The sequence below is a fragment of the Delphinus delphis genome, chromosome 8 (assembly GCF_949987515.2).
Source record: "Delphinus delphis chromosome 8, mDelDel1.2, whole genome shotgun sequence".
Taxonomy (NCBI): domain Eukaryota; kingdom Metazoa; phylum Chordata; class Mammalia; order Artiodactyla; family Delphinidae; genus Delphinus; species Delphinus delphis.
In genome coordinates, this window is record NC_082690.1 from 11686257 (window position 1) to 11701333 (window position 15077).

General features: G+C 46.4%; 1 pseudogene; it reads left to right on the forward strand.

Moving 5' to 3' along the window:
- The first annotated feature begins 5449 nt into the window (after positions 1–5449).
- Positions 5450–6904, forward strand: LOC132429361 (glutamate dehydrogenase 1, mitochondrial-like; annotated as a pseudogene).
- Positions 6905–15077: the final 8173 nt, after the last annotated feature.

The following is a 15077-nucleotide window of genomic DNA, read 5'->3' on the forward strand; positions in this document are numbered from 1 at the left end:
TTTTGGCTGCGTTGGGTCTTTGTTGCTGTGCGTGGGCTTTCTCTAGTTGCTGCCAGCTGGGGCTACTCTTCGTTGCGGTGCGCGGGCTTCTCAGTGCGGTGGTTTCTCTTGTTGTGGAGCACGGGCTTTAGGCACGCGGGCTTCAGTAGTTGTGGAGCACAGGCTTCAGTAGTTGTGGTGCACGGGCTTTGTTGCTCCGCGGCATGTGGGATCTTCCCTGACCAGGGCTCGAACCCATGTCCCCTGCATTGGCAGGCGGATTCTTAACCACTGCGCCACCAGGGAAGCCCACTCCTATTTAGCTTGTGGCTCCACCATATCTTCTCAGCCCCAAATGCTACCTTCCATTCCTTCCTCATTCTCATTTTCAATATCCTGGTGGCCAAAAAATGCTGTCAATTCTACTCTGAAATGTCTCTCACATCTGACCTCCCCTTTGCAGGCTTACAGCTTCTACCCTTTAGCAAGTTCTTATCCTCTCTCACCCAAATTATTGCAGTAGCTTCCTGTTGTTCTGCCTGCCTCAAATCTCTCCCCCTTCTCCAGAGCATCCTTCACGTTGCCACCAGTAAAATCATACAGGATCTGAGCATGTCATTCTGTGTTTGAAATAGTCAATGGTTCCTTACTGCCTACAGAATAAAATCTAAAACTCTTGATCTAGCAAAGTCTTCCTTATCAAACCGTAACTCACCTTTTCTCTGCCCGTCCTCATAGCATTTCTATTCTGCCCCATTCCTGAACTTTCTCCACCTTAAGCTTTCTACAGCCAAAATTTTAGTTTTCTTTCAAAAACGAATTCAGGCTTTACCTTCCCTGGAAATCCTCCATTTTAATGAGTGAAAACCTAGGAGCATTCAGAAATCACTCTATATGGAGCAGTAGGCAAAATTCAAAAGCATCTTGGAGGCAAAAGATGGATTTGAGGAGGAAAGGATAGTTCAATCACTGTGTGATCGTGGTCAAGTGTCAAAAGCCAGACCTGGGGATGTGGAGAAAGTGCAGAGGACAAACCAAGTTAATTGCTAGTCGGGAGATCTAAGAGAGGACCTAGCATTCGTCGAAGGCCAACAAGATGTATGTTCTACATTAAGCACATGTGCGTATATTATCTTGATTAATCCTTCCAACAACCCTGTGAGCTAAGTGTTATTGTCACTATTTTATTAGATGAGGAAATTCAGGCTCAGAGAGCTGTCCTAGGTTCAATGTCACATAATGAGCGATTAGCGTAACTAGAATAGTAACTTGTATCTGTTCGACTCTCAACTTAGTGCTCTCCCCACCTACCATGCACCCACAGGAAAGTGTAGCAAATCGCAGAGTCAGAATACCAAGCAGATACAGGGTCGGAAAGCAGCAAAGGACGACAGGATCACAGGTTGACTTCCCAACATGGCATGAGAGTAGGGCTTGCTCCCAGCAGACAGCATCATGATGAGTTCCTTTTAAGGGGCTGTCTTAAGGACAATTTTTGGAACTTGATATCTTCCCTAATTCCCACATCTCCTCCCACCCACCCTCCACCCAAATTAGCGTCATGCCTTCCTCTGAGCTCCCATATTCCTGGTTTTGACACATAATATGCCTTACGTATAAGACATAATAGTAATAGACACCCCAAAACTTAGTGTCTTAAAACAAGAGCAACCATTTTTTTGGACTCATGACTCTGTAATTTATGCAGGTCAGCAGGGACGACTTGTCTCTGCTACCATAGTGTTGCCTGGGCAGCTTGACTGGGACTAGAGGATCTACAACAGTTTTGCTCACGTCTCACGGCCGAGCTGGGGCAACTGGAATGGAATGGCTTGGGGCTGGCAGGGTCTCTCTCAAGCAGAGTGACTGGACTTCTTTATATGGAGGCTGGCTTTAAAGAGAAAAAAACAAAAACAAAAACAGAAGCTCCAAGACCTCTTAAGTCTTACACCCAGAAAGTCATACAATGTCACTTTTGCCAGAATGTATTGGTCAAAGCAAGTGATGAAAGCAGCCCAGAATTCAGGGGAGGGGGAAAAATCCATCTCCCGATGGGAGGGGCATCAAAGTCACGTTCCAAAGAACAGGAAGGACTGGAGGGATTTTTCTGGTCATCTTTAGGGATAATTTACCACAGTGAGTTTTATGTCCATCTGTTTTCTCCAATAGATTATCTTCCTAAGGTCAAATCCTTGTTTGTATTAATTTTACGTTTCTCACAGTGCCTAGCATAGTAATAGCTAATGCATAGAAAATACACTAACTGGAAATGAAATTTCCGTTCCCCCAATAAGAATTTTATTTTAGTTTTGTCCCTTGCATTCTAAACATTATAGGTCATAAAATGTCAGAGCTGGTAGGAAATTGAATGATCTAGTCCCATACCCCTCATCAATAAATGTGGAGAAATTGGGGCCAGATGGGTGAAGCAACTTGACCAAGGGCTCATAGCTGGAGTTGGACCCTAACACTCCCTCACCTCACAATTATGCCACGTTTCCTACCATATGTGCACTGAGCCAAAATTCCAATATGAAGAAAGGGTGACGGAGAGGGAGTAAAGCAGAGGGGTCGTGGAGTCAAATTCTCAGAACGAACCTTGAATCAGAGGACACCAGTCAGCAGAGAGTGGGCAGGCTTGACCTCACAGGCTGAATATGTTTTGTTTGGTTCACATAGCGGTTTTTGTTTTTGTTTTTAATTTGAAGAAGTTGCCGACCTCAAAAAAAGAAGTTCATATCAAAATCCAGATTATCAGCTTCTCTTGAAAACAGCTGGGCCATCTAGCCACACTGGGCCTGCCTTCAAGCCTGACAACCATCGGCTGGAGCCATGCGCTGGGGTTTCCAGAGTCCTTGGTTTGGGGCAAGCTCAGCGTTCTTCCCTCATTTGTGTTAGCTGCTTGGCCAACATGTAGGTATGTGAGTGTGTGACTCCTGCCTTAAATGAAGGCATTGGAAAATTATACAGACATCTTTTTTTTTTTTATTGCGGTACGCGGGCCTCTCACCGTTGGGGCCTCTCCCGTTGTGGAGCACAGACTCCGGGCGCGCAGGCTCAGCAGCCACGGCTCACGGGCCCAGCCGCTTCGCGGCATGTGGGATCTTCCCGGACCGGGGCACGAACCCGCGTCTCCTGCATCGGCAGGCGGACTCTCAACCACTGCGCCACCAGGGAAGCCCCCAGGCATCTTTTTTTGTGGCAACTATCTGCCTGCATGTTCCATCTCCCTACAAAGTATAAGCCCCCTAAGAGCACTTGCCATGTCTTAGAAAACTTTGAAACAAGTAATATTTGTTTAGCATTTTATACCTTCCAAAGAGCATTTCTGTACATGATCCCATAGAATACTCAGCAACTTAGTGATGTAGGTCTTAGTGTAACTGAAAGTGGGGTCCGGCTGCTCGCTGCCCAAAAGCCATTAAAGAGGCAAGGTTGGTGGAAAGGAAAGTTTGCTTTATTTCAGAGGCCGGCAACCGGCGGGAGGGCAGACGCCTGTCCAAGGTCGACCCCCCCTGCCCCCCCATTGACAATCAGGGGGCAAGAGCTTTTATAGATGGAGGGAGGGGGCTACATGCAGAAACAGCACAGTCAGCTCTGACAGTCATCTTGAAATTGGTCATCGGTGGTCTAACCAGTGTCATCTTGATTGTTTTAAGTACAATTAATCTTCATTTCCAGGGTCGGTTTATTCCCACTTCCTTGAGGCCAATTCTCAGAATTGTGGCTGCTTATGTCATGGCTACAGCCTGGTCATCATGTAGTTAACTTCTTCCACCTGATGGGGGTTTCAGTATCTATAAGACAGCTCACAGGATGTGGCTCAGAATCTTATCTATAGCCCTTGAGGAGGAACCAAAGGTCCTTGACTTTGCTTAATGACTAAAGTATTATTATTTGGTCTCCTTTGACTGTTTTCCTTTGTTTCTGCATTTTCTCCCTTCTCTGATTAAACTTATTCTTTGGCTAAAGGTTTTCTACAGACAAAAGGCAGGCTGAGGACATGGTGGGGGACCACAGAGTCCTGCTCCATTTCATTATTAATCTAATTATGAATCTAATTTACTTAAAAAAAATTTTTCCTATCAGAGGAGAAAACAGAATCAGAAAGGCTATGATTTGCCAAAGATCAGCCAGCCATTGAATGTGGAGGTGGGTGTGGAGGGCTCCCGCTGTTTGGGGCTGCCCGGTATCTGTTTTCCTTTCTTCTGGTTGTAACAACTTAATTTTCCTTTGGGGAACTATTTCTTTTCCTCACAGCCCTTGAGTTTGGGTGAGGCTGACCCCATGGGAGTGCAACTAAGTCCTGTCCAATAGGAGTTCCGATTATCCCTAACCTCAGTGATTGGTTTAGATGTGAACATGTGACCCAAGCTGGGCCAATCAGAGCTAATCAGTACCAGTCCTAGGACTTTTGCTGGAACTCTTTTTTCTTGCATTACGTTGATTGCTCCCAGTTAAGACCAGCCTCCCCTTTCTTCAGAGTTCTGTGGGCAGGTGACGTGGGAGTCCTAGGAGCTCCCCAGCTCTGCAAAATACTACCGTACCCATGCCCTCCAGAACGCCGCTGACAGGAGTAAAATGGGCTCTGAACTCTGCCTGCTCCTAGAAGAACCTCTTGCTTCTCACCTCCCTCCCTTTCAGTCCTCGCTGACCCACCACCACTCTCTGCCTTGAGACCACCAACACTTATCTCAACATACTCATTATCTGCTTATATCAGTCTCCCCAAAAGTGCAGGACACCCAGGTCATCCCATATTCCCAGGATGCTAATCCTCATACTGCTTTATAAGCAATGAGGCACACACACCACCACCACCCCCCACGCCCCCACCACAGTCCCTTTCCCTGTGTTTTTAGTTTCCATACAGTTTGCATTCTGAACATCCACAGTTACTTATTTTTTTTCTTCCCCAACTTTATAAAGATGTAATGGACTCATAACAATGTGTAAGTTTAAAGTGCACACAGTGTTTATTTGATACACGCATATTGCAAAATGATTACCACCATAGCTTAGCTAACACCTGCATCACATCCCATAATTACCATTTCTTTTTTGTGGTGAGACTAAGATTTACTCTTAGAGAAGTTACTTGTTTCTTTTATGTCTGTTTCTCCCCACTAGAAAGCAAGCCTTATGAGGAAAGGGACCATTCCTGTTTGATACACTGCCATGTATTCCCAGTACTTAGAACAGTGTGTAGGCTAAGGGGGGTTCGGTAATACTGAATTAATGAATAAATATGCCCAGCCTGTTTTGATGGGGATAAGCCCACTTGAGAAAGAAAGCAATAGAGAAGAAAGCAGATGCATGAGGAGGGAAGAAAAATATTCCTGTATTTTAAAAACCTTGTCTTAGTCGGCTTGGGCTGCTATAACAAAACACTATAGACTGGGTGGCCTAAACCACAGAAATCTCTTTTCTCACAGTTCTTGAGGCTGAAAGTCCAAGATCAAGTACCAGCATGGTTGAGCTCTGGTAAGGCTCTCCTCCTGGCTTGCAGATGGCCTCCTTCTCACTGTGTCCTCACAGGGCCTCTCCTCAATGTGTAAGTGTGTGTGTGTGTGTGTGTGTGTGTGTGTGTGTGTGTAGAGTGCTCTCTCTTCCTCTTCTTAGAAGCCGCCAATCCTATCAGATTAGGTCTCCACCCTTATGAGCTTATTTAACCCTAAGTACCTCCTAACAGTCCCATTTCCAAATACAGTCACATTGGGTATTAGGGCTTCACTGTATGAGTTTTGGGAAGGATACAATTCAGTCCATAGCACCCTGACCCCAGATGTGCCTTAAACTTTTCAGTGACGTGAAGCAATACTTGCTTCTGCTTATTTTCTGCCTTAAACCAGAAAACATCACAAGGAGGTTCACCATGGAGCTGGCAAAGAAGGGCTTTATTGGTCCTGGCATTGATGTACCTGCCCCAGACATGAGCACGGGCAAGCGGGAGGTGTCCTGGATTGCTGACACCTATGCTAGCACCATAGGGCACTATGATATTAACGCCCATGCCTGTGTTACCAGTAAGCCCATCAGACAGGGTGGAATCCACGGACGGATCTTTGCTGCTGGTCATTCCATGGGATTGAAAACTTCACCAATGAAGCTTCTTACATGAGTATATTAGGAATGACACCAGGATTTGGAGATAAAACATTTGTTGTTCAGGGATTTGGTAATGTGGGCCTGCCCTCTATGAGATATTTACATCATTTTGGTGCTAACTGTGTTGGTGTTGGTGAATCTGATGGGAACATATGGAATCCAGATGGTATTGACCCAAAGGAACTGGAAGACTTCAAATTGCAACATGGAACAATCCTGGGCTTCCCCAAAGCAAAGATCTATGAAGGGAGCATCTTGGAGGCAGACTGTGACATACTGATCCTTGCTGCCAACGAGAAGCAGCTGACCAAGTCCAATACACCCAGAGTCAAAGCCAAGATGATTGCTGAAGGTGCCAACGACCGACAACTCCAGAAGCTGGTAAGATTTTCCTAGAGAGGAACGTCATGGTTATTCCAGATCTCTACTTGAATGCTGGAGGAGTGACAGTATCTTACTTTGAGTGGCTGAAGAATCTAAATCATGTCAGCTCTGGCCGTTTGACCTTCAAATATGAATGGGATTCTAACTACCACTTGCTCATGTCTGTTCAAGAGAGTTTGGAAAGGAAATTTGGAAAGCATGGTGGAACCGTTCCCATTGTACCCACAGCAGAGTTCCAAGACAGGATATCGGGTGCCTCTGAGAAAGACGTCGTGCAGTCTGGCTTAGCTTACACCATGGAGCGCTCTGCCAGGCAAGTCACGCGCACCGCCGTGAGCTATAACCTAGGCTTGGACCCGAGAACAGCTGCCTATGTCAACGCCATCGAGAAAGTCTTCAAGGTTACAATGAAGCTGGTGTGACCTTCACATAGACCGGACGGGACTGCGGCTGACTGCTTCACTACCCTCCTCACCTCTTCATCCGCAGACCTATCACAAGTTTACATGTAACCACAGAAATCCCTCTCTCATGACTTAATAGATAACGGACACCATTTTCAACAAGTCAATCCAAATCAGCCCCTTAAGAAAAAAAGTTAGGGGATCATATATAAGCTAATAAGTGATAGTAGAAATTAGCTATGTCAGAGAGCCCTTTGGGCATTTTGCCTTTAAATAAAGTCTTTTCCCTCTGCCTGTGCTGCCTTTGCTCCATGGCTGTTTCCCAGCACAGTCAGCTGTAGCCCTGGGAAAACTCCTTTTGTCCAAGAGCAGTCAGTCCCTTGCCACTTCAGCTCGGGACAGATCTATCAGGTGCTTGGACACATTTAAGAAGCAGGTATATGGCATTTTCAGGAGGTAGCATGGTCCTCAAGTGAGTTATTGGTATTTCACATCAGCAAAATAACTCAGTTTTACAGGTTACAAACAAAAAAACCTTTCTCTGTATGCATTTTTTTTTTTTTTTTTTTTTTACGGTACGCGGGCCTCTCACTGTTGTGGCCTCTCCCGTTGCGGAGCACAGGCTCCAGACGCGCAGGCTCAGCGGCCATGGCTCACGGGCCCAGCCGCTCCGCCGCATGTGGGATCCTCCCGGACCGGGGCACGAACCCGTGTCCCCTGCATCAGCAGGCGGACTCTCAACCACTGCGCCACCAGGGAAGCCCTCTGTATGCATTTTATTCTTTTAGAATAAAATAAATACATGCTGCTGTAATAAAATTGCCTTTAATCACTTAACAAGCCTAAACTTGACTCAAGCAGTGAATGTCTGTAAACATAATAAATGAAAAAAGCTAGTATTTTTATAACATAAAGCACTCTCATTTATAACTTATCAATTGCATATTGTCATCCAGCAAAAATAAAAAGCCTGGTAGACCATTAAGTTATCTTCATACCTGCAAACGATGGAGGTTATTTTTGTTAAGACTGTCGGAATTTACTAACCACAATTATGACATATAGTCCAAAGAACACAGTAACCTCCTTATAATGTTAATTAATTGTCCTCTTTTGAAGATCTATTGTGTTGACTAATTGAACAATAATTCAAGTAGAGTGCCCCAGAAGAAAACCACTTGGGCTCCGTCTTTGGCGGCTCTGAGCATTGCCAATGGCCCCGCCTAGCCCTGACTTTGTGTCGTCATTTAGAGCCCTCATCTTCTGCACACGGCTTCATTCCCAGTGGGCTGGAAACAACCTGGGGTTGTGTTTTCTTTGGGAGTTGTTTGGCCAGGGCCTTTTGAACAGTAGTGTCCCAATGAGGTACTAGATATTATTTATATAAGAATGAGCTTCTTTTTTTAACAATAATATCCTTTCAGAAATTTCTAACTACTTTGTAACTGCATGACTTAACCTGGTGACAAAAGCAGTTATTAAAAAGCCTATCTTGGGCTTCCCTGGTAGTGCAGTGGTAGAGAGTCCGCCTGCCCATGTAGGGGATGCGGGTTCGTGCCCCGGTCCGGGAAGATCCCACATGCCGCGGAGCGGCTGGGCCCGTGAGCCATGGCCGCTAAGCCTGCGTGTCCAGAACCTGTGCTCCGCAACGGGAGAGGCCACAACAGTGAGAGGCCCTCGTACCGCAAAAAAAAAAAAAAAAAAAAAAGCCTACCTTTTACAGAAAGAAAAAACAAAAAAAGGAGGAAATTCTGGCATATGTTATGACATGGGTTAACCACGAGGACATCATGCTACTGAAATAAGCCGGTTGCAAAATGACAAATATTGTATGATTCCCCTTATATGAGGTTCCTAGGGTAATAAAATTCATAGAGACAGAAAGTAGAATGGTGATTGCCAGAGGCTGGGGGAAGGGGGAAATGGACAGCTATTGTTTAATGGGTACAGAGTTTCAGTTCCGGGAAAATGACAAGGTTCTGAAGATGGTTATACAGCAGTGTGGATGTACTTAATGCCACTGAACTTAAGAAAAAGTTAAATGGTAAACTTTTTTTTTAACAGGAAAGTTTATTTTAAATTTGACAATCACACATTTGCAAATGGTAAACTTCACGTTATGCATATTTTACCATAATAACAAAAAGAAACCTAACCAGTACATAGATCTGAAACCCGAATCGTTAGACTCCAAACCGTGTCTCCTTCCATCACTTGTGCTCTCCAGCTCAAACGCCCTGCACATCATTTGTGCTTAATAAAAATCAGGTAAACAAGTGAATTAATACATAAATGAATGAATGCATTAATGTTTATTTTTAGTTAACCTGCGGGCTTTTCATCTCCTGGCAAAAAGCAAACGTTTTAATTTGTAGTCCTTAACAGTCTGGAAAGTATCATGAAAGTTCAACCCAGTTTCTTACTTCAGGAAGCCTAGAGGCATGTCCCTACCACATACCTGAAGTTCACACTGACATGTCCACATTTAGCACAGGAGAGTTTATTTGCCTGTGTATGTATATTTCGAGTGTGACCTTGGAGTAGAAACACCTTGAAGGCAGACACACTTTTCTTTGTATCATTCACAATAGCTAGTTCAGGGAGTTTGTACACTCAGCTGCTCCCCCAGAGCCCTGGTAAACATGGTAGCTGGGCAAAAGTAGCTTTGAGACAAGCTCTGGGCTTTACTTCACTCCCTCACCAAGCCCTGGTGACGTTTACGTTCTAGATGTTTAGATGTCATCGTCATTGCCACCACTCTGATTAAGGCCATTATCTGTCACCTGACCCCTTGCAGGAGCCTCCTAACTGGTCTCCTTCTTTCTCTCTTGCACCCTCCCCTACATCCTTCCGTTCCCCACAGAGCAGCAAGGCTTTGAATCTGACTATGTTCTACCCTGGCTTAAAACCTTGAATGACTTCCCGCTGTGGAAGGATACAGACAAAATCTCCTAACTTGGCCTAGTTGGTCCTCATATGTTCTATCATCCCGTGTAAACAGTCAAGCCTCATACAGAACCACCTCCTATATCCTCTCTGGGCTGCAGCCAGATGCTCTGGGTCTGATATTGACCAGGGTTCTTGGCCTTCCCCAGTCAATAGAAATTGACTAGAGGCCAGGCAAGAAATTCAGGCAAGGCTTTATTGGGGCCCCTGCTTCAGCGGGGGGTGGGGGGGGGGTGGGGGGGTGGGGAACACACAACCAACAGGTTCTCTTGCTTGCTCCCTGACCGGGTGGGGGGGGGGGTGAGCTTCCTCCTTATATAGGGTGAGGGTAGGGGTGGGTCTAGGGGTCGGGCCAGAGGGGTGGCTTAGGTGGTCTGCCCACCCCTTAGGTGGTGTTGAGTGAAGGGGGCATGCGCAGTACCCTGCTTTTGCTCCAGGCTCTTCAAAAGTGGCAGTTGCGTTTTTTGGTCTCTTTGTATCTTTTGTCCACAATTTTGCCCCAACTGAACAGGCACACAGTTATTTTTAGTCCCATATAGTTTTTTTTTTAATATTCTGTTTCTGGAGGAGAGGTGTGTCCAGGTGCAAGCATTGCAGCACTGCAGCAAAGGGTCCCAGGTCCCAGCCTGTCTTGGGTCTTCCATTCCTGAAATGCACGTCCTCCCACTACAAAATCTTCGTGCGCACTGTTACCTCTCCTCCCTCCCTTCCCTCTCCGTCTGCCTGTTCAGTACTTATTTCTCCTTCAGCTCTCACAATAAGCATCAATTCCTCAGCAAAATCTTCCCTGGCCGCCTCCTGCATCCCACTCAGGCTTGGTCAGCTTCCTTCGGAACAAGCTGTCATGGATCAGTGTTCCTTTCCTGCAGGGCACCACCCTCAGTTAGTAAGTACACATTCCTTCCCAGCACTATTTGATCAATGACTATCTCCGGCACTGAGCAGACTCTAAGCTCCGTAAGGACAAAGGCCCATCACTGAATCACCACTGTCTAACACAATGCGTGGTGTATAATCGCTGCTCAATAAACATGTGTGGGAAGAAAAAAGGGAAGGAGAGAAACAAAACAATAGGGGCCCCTTGTGGAAGGTTAGGAATCCATACAGCACCATATTCACGCAGCACCAGCACTGTTTGACATAATAGCTAAAATTCAGCAGACACATTTCCAAGTTTCATCTTGGTTTTGCAGGCTTGGTCAAATGGCCAAAATTCTCTAATTTTTTGTTTGTTCGATTTATTTCTGCAGACAGATATAGATTCCTACTAAGCGGAAGGCATGTATTACTGGAAGAATTCTTCTCAACTAGAAGGTAGCCTTCCAGAGAGGGATATATTAGAATTTCAAGGGGGATTCCTACTCAGAGTGCAAACAAACCCACAACCAATGTGATGGTACTTGAGTGAGCTAGCAGGCAGAAAGGGATGCAGAGATGAATCAGACGGTCCATGACATCAAAGAAGTTACTCTTGAATGTGGGCAAGACATGAGGCTAGAACTATACTATGAGGCAATTTGCTAAAACAAAGAGAAAGGGGGAATTCCCTGGCGGTCCAGTGGTTAGGACTCCATGCTTTCACTGACGAGGGCCCGGGTTCAAACCCTGGTCAGGGAACTAAGATCCCACAAGCCATGTGGCATGGCCAAAAAAAAGAATACAGAGAAAGGTGCCCACAGAGCACAAAGGAGGAGTGACTAGTTTCAACCGGGGGAGGAGAGGAGAGGGTTCGTTCGTAACTTTGGAGCTGGACCCGGAAGGGTGGGCAGGACCTCACGGATAGCCATGAGGGACAGCCATCTGGACCTCTCTCCAAGAAAGATGGTGAAGGCTAACTATCAAAGAGCTTCACCAGAGGCTCTGTGAGTATCAAGTACTGCCTCTTGACGGCAGATAACTCTAATATATTCCACTACACAGCAATTGCGCTCAGCTGACCAATAGTATTACTTCTGTGAACTGAATGTATCTAAGCTTTTTCCTTCACTACCCAAGAAGGTCTTGATTTACCGGCATCATCCGTGTGTGGGAGAAATGATTCTAGCCACCAACAGGAGATCAGCTGAGGAGGAGGTGACTCATATGTAGAGCTAACTGGTGATTTCTGCCCCATCTCTGTTCTTACTGGGCTGCCAAATGCCTGGCACTCTCTGTGACTTGATCGATTCAGTTTGACCCCTGGAGAAACACATAAACAAGGCATGTCTTTCCAGAGCAAGATATGAGGAAACAGAAAACAGGGATGGTTCTAGACAAAACTGACATCAGCCACGTCTAGATGGGCACGCCTGGGCTCCCTGGCTGGTGTACAGCACGCCGCTCATGGCTGTTAGTACTTCCTGGGTTCTGGGCATTATTCTAAAGTGCTTTGTATGTGTTAAGTCATTGAATCCTCACTGCAATCTGAGATAGGCGGAGTCATTGCCATGCACTTTAATAGGGGAGAGAGCTGAAGCCCAGAGGGGCTAAGTAACCTGTCCAAGGTCACACAGCAGTGGGATTTGAACTCACAGCCCATGCCCTTCACCACCGTGTTAGACTGCCTCTCATCCTCAGAGCTGAAAGCCAGGACATTGGAGTCAGGCGCAGCTGCCTTTAATAAGGGCTTCCTCACTTTCCAGCTGTGTGACCTTGGCCCCATTATCTAACTTTTCAGGGCCATTTGCATTGTAATAAGCCCCAAAGCCTTAAACTTGGGGAACAGCTCTCAGCTGGAGGAATTGGTGTCTCAGCCTGCCAGTTGGCTCCCTGCCCCTGGCCCTGGCCCTCACCCCCAGCTGAGACTCTGATTTCAACTCTTGCTCCCTGCTCAGCCCCAGCCTTCCAGTTCTGAAAAAGGACGTCCTGAAACAGACTGAGCTGTGCCAAATGGAGGCCAAGTCTTGGAGTGCTTGGCCTCTTGGTCTCATCCGGGCCCCAGAGCTCTAACGTGAGCTCCTGAGCTCCGGTGTGGCTATACCCACGTTTCCCCTTGTGTGGTTCCTCTGTCCCGTTAATAGGGCCCAAGGCCTTGCGTCTTTACCCAGATTCCCTCATGCACTCTGGTTTATATGCTGGGCTCTGCTCGGACACCTCCATCCGAATCCCAGTTCTAGAAACCTATCTAGCGCCCAGTCCTGGTGTACGGGTCAGTCCTGGCCTTGCACTTGCCAGTCCCTCTCCCCAGTTCAAGAAGAGCACTGCTCCTTAGATGACCCTCAGAGCTGGGCCTCTGCAACGATGGACTGGCCTCTCAGTTGACTGATTACCTAACCACTCGCCACACCTGCACTCCCCAAACTGCTCTATCCACAGGCAGATAAGCCAAGTAATTCTTTTTTTTTTTTTGAGATACAATCTATAGAACATAAAATTCACCATTTTAATCATTTAAAGTTTACCTGGTTGTACAATCCTCACCACTACCTAATTCCAGAATATTTTCATCTCCCTATAAAGAAACTCCATACTTTTTACCAGTCATTCTCCACTTCCCCGCCCTCCAACCCCTGGCAATCACCAAACTACTTTCTGTCACCACGGATTTGCCTGTTCTGGACATGTCATATGAATGTAATCGTATCTATTTGTCCTTTTTTGGTCTGGCTTCTTTCACTTAGCATAACGTTTTGAAAGTTCATCCATGTTATAACATGAATCAGTACGTCGTTCTTTTTATGGCTGAATAATATTACCTTGTGTGGCTAAACCATGTTTTGTTTATCCATTCATCAGTTGATGAACATCTGGGCTGTTCTTACTTTTTGGCTCTCATGAATAATACTCCTATGAACATATGTATACAAGTTTTTCTGTGAATATGTTTCCAGTTATCTTGGGTGTGTACCAAGGAGTAGGACTGCTGAATCGTAGGGTAGCTCTATGTTTAACTTTTTGAGGAATTTCTAAACTGTTTGCACTGTTTTATCTTCTCAACAGCAATGTATGAGACTTCCAATTTCTCTATATCCTGGTCAACACTTGTTAATGTCCTACCTGGTATTTCTTGGATCCCCTTGCAGTGGGTGTTTCTTGAACTTGGTGATTCTTAAACAAAATAGTTAAAAGTGTTTGACTCTGATGACAGATTACTACTTTTGGGTCAGCTCTACCATTCAGGGCCCTAAGGCAGGTATATTTCTTGGGTGAGTTTTTTTTTTAATTTTCCTAACCATCAGTTTTCTCATCTGTTAAATGGGAATAACAATAGGATTGTCGGGTTAACTAAATGAGCCCATGCATGTCAAATCCTTAGCATGATGCTTGTACAGACGATACCTTGACAGATGATGGCTCTCATTATGACCATCTTTCTTTGCCTACACACCTAGACCTCTGATCAGTTGGTCATTGCATCAGTCATGCAGCCAGTTAACAAATACAGAGAGCCCACCATGTGCCAGGTACGATTTTAGGAACTAGGACTATGGTGCCAAAGAAGAAGAGACCTCACAGTTAGGGAGCTAATATTCTACGAGGGCAAGAGCCATCATAAACATGCACATTTAAAAATAAAGATAGGGCTTCCCTGGTGGCGCAGTGGTTGGGAGTCCGCCTGCCGATGCAGGGGACGCAGGTTCGTGCCCCGGTCCGGGAGGATCCCACATGCCGCGGAGCGGCTGGGCCCGTGAGCCATGGCCGCTGAGCCTGCGCGTCCGGAGCCTGTGCTCCGCGACGGGAGAGGCCGCAGCGGTGAGAGGCCCGCGTACCACCAGGAAAATAAATAAATAATAAGATAAGATAAGATAATTCTAGGAACTAGAAGAGCCTTGATAAAATAAAACAGGGTGATGCGTAGTGAGGAAGGTGAGGCTGCTCAGCTGGCCCTGCGAACACAAGCCTCGGAGGAGGAACATTGGAGTAAAGACCAGACGGGAGATGGGGAGGCAACCAATTAGAGGTCTGGGGAATAGCGTTGGCACAGAAGGAAACTCAGAGTCCCTGCGACAGGAACAGCTTAGGGGGTGGGCATGGAGCCGAAAGAAGAAGTGAGGGGAAGAGAGAAGGGAACAGCAGTAGCTCCCCGCAAGCCTGGGGTCGTGGAGAAGAGCCAGCAGGAGGCCAAGTGCTGCCGAGGCGCCGCGGTGAGACAGCAGCAAGGAGACGGAACTGACAGTGGGGCCCCCAGAAGGGCGTCCGTGAAACTGGGCCAGACCCCGAGCGTGATATTTGGCAGGAGTTCTGGGTACTAAATGTTCTCTATAACTGGCAGGAATCAAAGGAGGCTCACCAGAGAGCCTCAGCCTGAACACCACTGTCACTTGCTCTGGGGAAGTT